Source organism: Prunus persica, chromosome G4 (assembly GCF_000346465.2).
Source record: "Prunus persica cultivar Lovell chromosome G4, Prunus_persica_NCBIv2, whole genome shotgun sequence".
NCBI lineage: Eukaryota > Viridiplantae > Streptophyta > Magnoliopsida > Rosales > Rosaceae > Prunus > Prunus persica.
The window spans coordinates 16,037,370-16,045,127 of NC_034012.1; the positions used below are offsets into that span (position 1 = coordinate 16,037,370).

The 7,758-nt window shown below is 40.6% G+C and overlaps 1 pseudogene; it reads right to left on the reverse strand.

Moving 5' to 3' along the window:
- Positions 3,994-5,518, reverse strand: LOC18780371 (annotated as a pseudogene).

Consider the following 7,758-nt stretch of genomic DNA (forward strand, 5'->3'; position numbering starts at 1 on the left):
CCAAATTTAACCCTTATTTAAATTATTTAATTATTTAAGGGCATTTTGGTTATATTCTTAATCGGAGAGAGTTTGGGGCAGTGACTAGTATTTTTGGATAGGTCATACTGAGACGAGTTCATAGACACGTAGTGGGCTCGAATTGGAGTTGTAACGAGAGAGATATGGTCAAAAGAAACCCAGTGGCACAATCGTAATTATTTCAAAATGGGATTTTTTATAAAAATCATATTTTCTCTCTCTCTCTCTCTCCTCGTATCTCCTGCCACCGGCCGCAGCTGCGGACGGGACCAGTGCCAAAAGGACCGGCTCGGCCTCGGCGTCACGACCCAGCCCTCCCCCGACATCGGCCGCCGCTCCAGCCGTCGAAAAATGGCAATTTTCGCCCGAACTTCGCCGGCTCCGATCTCCCTCCTCCAGCCGCCATTTCTGGCGATCAAGGTATGGAAATTCATCCCTTTTGTATGCTCTAGCTGATGGTTGGGTAGGATTGGATCGATTCTTAGCCTAGCCAATTCGATTTTCGAATTGAAATTCGACCGATTTTGGGATCGCGATTCTGGCAGCTTCCGGTCAGTTTTTGGGGTAGGTCCAAGAACAAAAGTGGCTCCAAATAGGGTTTTATACCTAGGGTAGGAGTTTGGAGCCGTGGTTTTGAGATTTTCCGGCGAAGCTTTATCGCTTTGGGCACCCACGCGCTGCCGGTGCGTGGGCACTGTAGAAAAAGTGGCACTGTGTCTCGATGAGATCCTTAGGTTGTCACGAGTGCGTAGGATTTCGCAGATCTCAATTTGGAGGTCGTTTGACTATCGAACGGACGAACGCATATTGTGCGTTATCCGGGTTCGGTAGGGTGGGACCGTTGGATGGTCCCAAATTTAATATATGTTAATCTAGGTATTTCTAGGATCGTGTAGGAATTCACGGATTGTGAATCAGAGCCCCGGATGTTCCGAATAGTAAAATAAAGTTTATATTTTATATTAACCGTCAGATCGTGCGATCGTGAGCGATCCGACCGTCCGATCTGAACCAAACTTGCAGGACGAGTGTCCTATACCTTGTAAAACCCATAGGGACTTTCGGATCGGAATATGGAGGTCGTGGGCCCCGCAGGTCCGTTTGACCCTTGGTTGACCGCGAGTCTCCCGGAGTAATCTCACATTTCCAGGGGGATTATCGGGTGCTAGACCATTGTGGAGGGTTACACAATATTAGAATTAATATAATTATATATGTTTATACAAGGGTACAAAAGAGTCTAGAATGTCAGTTTAGAGTGCTATATGCACTACCTTAGGTACCTCCCCGGGTTTTGGTTACACTACAAGTACCACCAAGTGAAAGTTAGGTCCCACGTGGCGTAGGTTATCCGGTGTACGGACAGACCCCATTTGGGGGGCAAGCTCTCCCAATGATGGCTACTCCATTCACAAGGCTCAAACTCGAGACCTTACCTAAGAGGAACAAGCTCCTTACCACTTGAACCACCAAGCATTGGTTTCAATCCATGCTTCTTTTAGTTTACTATTTATTTGCTTCTTCTTTTTTTCTTGTTTTTAACTTTTGTTTTTGGTGCTGTTATAAATCTGTTAAATATTAAACAAAAAAAGAAGCTACAGGTGTATTTTAAATAAAGCCTCCGTCTCCTCCTGGCTATTTTTCTAAACTTTATTGCCTCAATTTGTATTGGTGCAAACCATGCTTGATGATATTTCTATGTTAACATATGATTTGTTGTTTTTGCTATGTTAACATGTGATTTGTTGTTATTGACAATGAAGGGGCAACCTAGAGGTGCTAGAGCAAGAGGCAGTATGATGGGAAGATGAGCTGTGAGGGGAAGATGAGCTATAACTGTTAATGGAGGTGTTGATGCTGCTAGTGCCAATGCAAGTGGAACGGTTGGTGTCAAGGGTAGAGGTGTTGTGAGAGGCAGAGTGTTGTGAGTGAACAACAACAAACTCAAGCCACACCAAAGTTTAATGTAAGTACTTGGATTAAACCTTGATGTTTTGGATCAATAATTGCATTATTGTGGTATCTTTTAAAGGCTTAAGGGAGCTATGCTTGCAATAGGTGAGAAGAGGAGCCCATGTCCCCCAAGTCATAGGAAGACCAATCTATTTGCTGGTTCACAACCTGCTCAAGGTTCAAGTTCCCAACATGTGAAAGGTTCAAGTTCACAAGCTCCTTCACAACTCGCCAAAGTTCACAAGCTCCTCAAGGTTCAAGTTCACAACTTCAAACAATGGTAACTTCTCCAAAATGGCCTAGGTTCAAATCTCCATCAAAACAAATAAGGCCATGGAGAATTTAGTCAGAGATTTGAAGTGAATGGTTGAAGAGTTGTGATGTTTATTTGGGTTTTGTGGATCATTTTGATTTGCAACTCTTTAAGGGGTACATTTTAAACTGATTTTGTACAAGCTAATATGCAAAGCTTTAGTGATGAAGACGTATTTTTGAATTGAATTTGGACAAGCTCTGATAGCAAAGCTATATGTTGTGGATGTGTATGTTTAAGGGATTTTGGACAAGATTGTTTAAGGAATGTGTCTGTGTATTTTGAAGTGCTATTAATGTAATGTATTGTGAATTCAACTGTTGTATTTTGAAATACTTTGAAGTGTAGTTCATATATTTGGTGTGACACTTACTATTTCAATTGTAAAAATGAGAGCTTGCATTTTCATTCACCAAAACAACTCATACATTGATTACATTGGTCACAACACTCAAAATGAAGCCAATTGTACACCCTTTCTTACCCTTCCAAAAAGCCAATCACCTATCCCTTACTAATCATTACAAATGGTCAATCACACATCCCTTTCTAACAATTACAAATTGCCAATCACCCATCCTTTTCTAACCATTACAAAACCCAAACACCCATCCCTTTCTAACCATTACAAAATGCCAATTACCTATCCCTTTCTAACCCTTATAAAATGACAAGCACCCATCCCTTTATAACCCTTACAAAAAGCCAACTACCCATCCCTTTCTACAGCTGCCCATTGATGCCTTTATCTTCATTCAAAATCAACCACATAATAACCCCAAACATGCACAACGACACCTAAAACCATGGGTTTTTCAGCTTTGAATTCCCTTTTTTCTTTTTATTTTTTTCATGCTTCCAACTTGTTAATTCTCCTTAGCAGTCCTGGAATTATTTGCTTAGATCTATTGCACATAACAGGGTCACCACACTCTCACATTTGACAACGATTCTGCAAAGACAGTGTTTTAAAACTTGGAAATGCAATACTGCAAATTTGAAACCCAAAGTTCAAAATTCAACTCACTCACGCACAAACATAAAATCTTCGTCCCGGATGTGAAGAAGTCCAAGAAATCTGAATTTTTGCAACCTTTCCACAGTAGCAGACTCATGATGGCAATATCCATGAATTGCTGTATTCAAACTCCGAACTCCCTTTGTGTGACCCGTCAACGATGCTAGGTAAGTTTGTCCTCATCTCTTTCTCTTTCTCTCTCTCTCTCTCTCTCTCTCTCTCTCTCTCTCTCTCTAGATGGATGGAAATCTCTAGAAACAAATGGAGGACCAACCTTGGTGGGCAAAATGAGAAGTGAGGTTCACCTGGGTAATTCAATCCATGAGGAATGACCAAAATAAACCTCAAAAGAGAGTCAAAGTGAGTCAAATGGACAGATTAATGGATGAAATGTGGGACTTTTAACGGTGAGGGGAACATTGACAATAAAATTTGATTCGAGCCCTTAATTCACTAAAAAAAGGTCAGAGGGTAAATTGATAGTTATGTACAATTTCAAGGGGTTATTCGGCAGTTTACCCAACTAATAATACGAGTACTAAACTAACATCAATATACTAGTAATACATAATTGAAATTCACCCTATTTACTTATATTACAACACACAGCAACAATATGAGATTGAAAAGACCAAAACCATGAGATTTCTTGGTTAAGAGGCTAAAGCTAATTTACAACCTTACAAAACTATTTTAGATTCTGGATAAACCTATCAATATAACTGCTCATTCTGGCTCTGGTAGTATCCGTCTCCATTTCGCAAGGTTATTCTTCAGAGAAACACCCAACTCATTTTCCTTATCCATCATAGTTGTACTGGTTTTACTCAAGCTTTCCTTTGAAAACCATCCATTTTCTTCTCTCTCTACCTCTATAGCAACCTTGAGCTCTTTCACCAGTATCATGGTGTTCATGATCTAGTCACACAAGTTTGGAACCAACACAATCTACTTGTCACTCAACAAAGACTCCTACATAGATCCAAACCCACAATGGCTCACAAAGCACCCAACTAATGGGTAGCTCAAAATGGCTGTCTGTTGCACCCAACCCCCAAACACCACCCCTCTCCCTTTCACTCTCTCTTCAAACCCACTTGGAAATGCCTTTTCAATTGTAGCACAAGCTGCAGGTGGTTTGAAAACTATAAAAAAAGGTTAACCCAGTTAGCTCAAACCCCAGCACAAGCTCTTGGAATTGGTCCTTCTCAAGGATCAATTGATTCCTAAATGCACAAAACACCACCGTCCCTGCTTCCTCAAACCCACCAAGCCACTTAGCCCACATGTCTTCTAAAGGTGGGCTATTCTTGTTCGAGTCGTCCAACCCATAAACTGGTCCAGTTAAAAGCATAGGCCTTTTGTGATGTGCGCTCAGGTAATCGTAGAAATGACCTTCGATTTCTCTACATGTTCTTATGCAAAACACGTCACTTTTTGTGATGCGTTTGCGAACCTTTGGTAAAATGTAAGCCCACCTAATCCAAACGGCTTCCATAACACTAACATGGAGCGAATTTCACGACCAGGAAGCAGTACCACATTTTGTGATTGGTATCCAGGATGCAGGTCACGTAGTTGTTTCTCGATAATAATACCAGTAAGGCTGGGGCTGTAATTTTCCCCAGCACAATAGAGAACGCATGCACAACTGCAGCTGTAGTGATGTAGTAAATAGATTTGATCCCAACCCCAAGTTTCCTTGTGAATTCTGGTACCTAATGAACAAAGTAGTAGAAAATCATGTATATCTTATGGTTGAGGATGCTGGCTTTTAGGATTGCTTGGGTTTGGTCACGGTTTTGATCCACGGCAACATAGAACAAATAGATCAAAGCTGTTGGGATCTTAAGGGAAAACTTAACTCCCTCATAGAGGCCTTCAACGTGAGGGACAGTGATGAGACAATGTGATTAGGTCTGGGTGGAAATTGAGATGTTGTAACTGAATTTGAGCTTTTTTAGGCGTCAAGAAAGAGATTATATGGCCTTTAGCAGCCAACTCATTAGAGAGATGGAGGAAAGGAATCACGTGTCCCATTAAAAAGAATGGGAACATGGCTATGTGAAAATTATTTGAGCTCTCAACTTCATTGAGCTCCATCATGTAGTTAACTTCTATTCTAACTATCTCAGCCTCTTCTTGTAGTCTCTCTTGCTATGATGGGAGTGGAAAGCTGCTAGTGATCCTTGATGGCTGGACAAAACCTCCATTGGGATTTCTCAAACTCAATTGTGATGGTGCTTGGAGTGCCAATCGTATGGTTGGAGCAGGGTGTCGGGTGTTGAAGGATGACTCTGGGTGTTTTCGTCTGGCTGGTGGGGTTGGTGGGTAGCGGTGTCTGAATGCTCTTGGAGCTGAAGCTGAGGCAGTTAGAGCGAGCTTGGAAGTTGAAATTGATTACAGCGCACAACATATAGTAATTGAATTAGATTTTAAGTTGCTCGTGGATGCGTTGCAAAGCTATGCTAGCATTAATGTGATCTTAGATGGCATAGTGCACGACATTTGGGTGTAAAGGCAACAATTAGACTATATGGTATTTTCCTTTGTGCCTAGAAGGTGTAATAAAATAGCTCATGCGGTTGTGGCGTTTACCTCTAGACTTTCTATTTCCTGTGTGTGGGAGACATTGCCTCTCTTATGGTTATAGTTTAATTACAACTTTAGGTGGGGCCTAGTGTGGAGCAAATATTTTCGTTTCCAATTACAAGACGCCACGTGGATAAGATGAATATTTCCTAGGTTAATTAATTGAGCCCATTTATTTGGTCAATTAATTAATAGTAAAAATTGGGATAATATCTTAATTATGAGATATTATCATTATTGAATAAGATCATACCACCAATTTAGATATTATCCTAATAAGGAGATATTATCATCATCAAATTAGGGATGTGATAGGAGATTTGATCCCAATCAAATCCTTAATGGACTCAAGGTATCAAGGTACTTCTTTACAAAACCCTAGCCTCCGAGGCTCTTATAAAATACATGGCTTCGTTCATCACTCAAGATACTTATAAACCTAATTCTAAAACCCGAGAAAATACTCAAAACTCTCTATCTCTCTTTTCCTAACTGCCGGCAACGCCAACACCGCCACCGGCCACACCACTATCCTCGCTCCATATTTTATATACACGGCTCCTGCCACCCCCCACACAATGCTCAGGTCGCTCAGTTCACACCATATATACATCTCCGTACTCTTTTTTAGCTATTGTTTCTCCTAGATTCAATCGAAATAACTTTGACATCGGAGGGTATTTGGCCAACACCCCCTGGGTGTGGTCTATTTACTCCGGTCCTTTATAGAGGAACTGAGGAAGAGAGAGAAGGAAGATCAAAGGTTGAAGGATCCCAAAGTGAATATTTTGCAACGAGGATTTTTGCACAAACACTTAGGACATCAAAGGTTTTTTTTTTTTTTTTTTGGACAAAGATTTGCAAAACTTATTCTCTTGCACGAGGGAAAGTATAATAAGTGATGTGGTGAGAGGTGGTATATAGAGTGGACAAGAGGCAAAGATAGTTAATATTATCTAGAGAGAGAAAAATGGTTGTTTGGGGGAGGAGTAAAAGATAGGAGAAGAGGCCCAAAAAAATATTTTAAATCTCCGAGATCTTTGATACGGAAGTAGTTGAGGAGGAATGTTTTGAGACGTTCCATTTCTTGAAAATTATTTCCTGTGTGGAGTATGTCATTAACATAGATAAGGACTGTCATAAATGAAGTACTTTGAGCCTTGGTGAAAAGGGAATAATCAGCTTTTGATTGATGATAACAAGCTTTTTAAATGGTATCTAGATGAATCATCCTCTGTCGTAGTGTTCACAATGCTTATTAGATGAATCATTTGAAAAACTTTTTGATCGACTATGTATTGCAATAGCAATAGAGAAGTTCTCAGTTGATTTCGACGTCATTTGTCATTGCGTTTCATCTTGAATGACGAGTGAGTAAGCTTGATGGACATTAGGCAACGGTGTCATCATGACAATGTTGCTACGAACACCATTGTAGGTGTCGTTAAGACCCATGAGAAATTGCATCATACGATCTTCTTCTGTTTGTTTATTGTGTATTGTTATCTGGTTGCAAGTCCAAAGCGTTCGATGTGTCTCTAATTCATCCCAAAGGCCTTTGAGTTTTGTGAAATAGGCCGAGACTGTGATGGTTCCTTGTGAGAGAGAGGCGATGGACTTCTGAATCTGATAGATTGTTGGTGCATTCTTTTGTGAGAATTGGTCCTTAAAATCTTCCCATACTTGATGAGCGGTTTTGGCGAGGACAACCCCTTTGGCTAGATCCGGTTCCATGAAGTGAGCAAGCCATGACAATATCATACTGTTGCATTGATTCTAGAAAGCATATTTGTCTGTTTCTGAGGGCGGCTTGATGAATCCATTTACAAGGCCAATTTTGTTCTTAGCTGTGAAGGCATGA